A 1,182-nucleotide genomic window follows, 5' to 3' on the forward strand; every position below is an offset into this window, starting at 1 on the left:
TTTGCAAGCCAAAGCGGATCTTGTTAAGATTAGTTACAGAYCTTTGTATGGCAGTGGTCTAGCATCAAAAAAAAGAGGCAAAATAAAGGGGGAAAAAAAGCTATAGAAAAAGTCCAGCTATGTTGACTGACCGTACACAGGCGAGGACTCCTGCTCGAGGCTTAAATCTACCTTCCTGTGGCAGATTTACTCTGTACATAAAAAGGACGTTCAGTGTTTTTCCACAGAGCACGCAGACACTAAAAATATTCTCAATAGTTTTAGGCTGCATATGCCAGTGTGAAAACACCTTGTTAACATTTACTGGTTCTAAACAGCTTTTAAGCATATCTTAGCCAGATAGATCGCTTTAAAAGTAAAATATTTCAAAAAGCATAAATTGGTTTAAACAGACAAAAACATAAGACATGCAAATGAAGGCTTAGCAATAAGGACCACTTCAGTAACATTAACATGAAAACTACACTTAGCAAGGACAGAATGGATTGGGTACTTACAATGTAAGAGGAAAGAAAGAAAAAAGCTTATCATAGTAAAATTGCCTTATTTTTTGCCAGAATTCACTATTCCTATACCTATATTTAAAACATTACCTTTTAAGCACCAAAGGAGTTAAGAAAAATGGCCAGGAATCAAATGTTTAATATAGAAGTCTCTCAAATTTATTGTTCAGTCATCAGAGCTGTTTTAAGCTTAAAAACCCCCAAAACAACGAAAAAAATATAAAAAGAATGTATTTACTCTTTTTGTTGGCATTCGAAATTGTTAACTGCTGACATAGGGTGTGCCATGACCTAGTTACACAAGACAAAGATGGATCCCGAATCATAAGGGAGAAAAAAAAAAAATCCGCATTACTTTTTTTTTTTTTTGTTAAGGGTTTGAGATTATATATATATATATTTAAATCTTCCTTCTTCAGTGAGTCGTCTGGCACCGTGCTAGAGGCTCCCACCACCCCGCGTGGTGTGGATTCACATGGCGGATCCCCCTTTATGGAACAAAGGAAAAGCCCAGTTGGCCATTTCGCTCCACTGCAGAAAAATGGCTGCGGGTCCCGCGGCCTCTCCTTGGCTTCTGCCGCGCGGTGCTTTTACCCCGCCGTCTAATAACTCAAGCCCCATGGAAGCCGCGCTCCCATTGGCTGCGCCCGCCGCGCTGCCGCCGCCCCAGCCAATGGCG

Source organism: Malurus melanocephalus, unplaced genomic scaffold, assembly GCF_030028575.1.
Source record: "Malurus melanocephalus ecotype Western Australia unplaced genomic scaffold, MMel_1.1 scaffold_325, whole genome shotgun sequence".
Lineage (NCBI taxonomy): Eukaryota > Metazoa > Chordata > Aves > Passeriformes > Maluridae > Malurus > Malurus melanocephalus.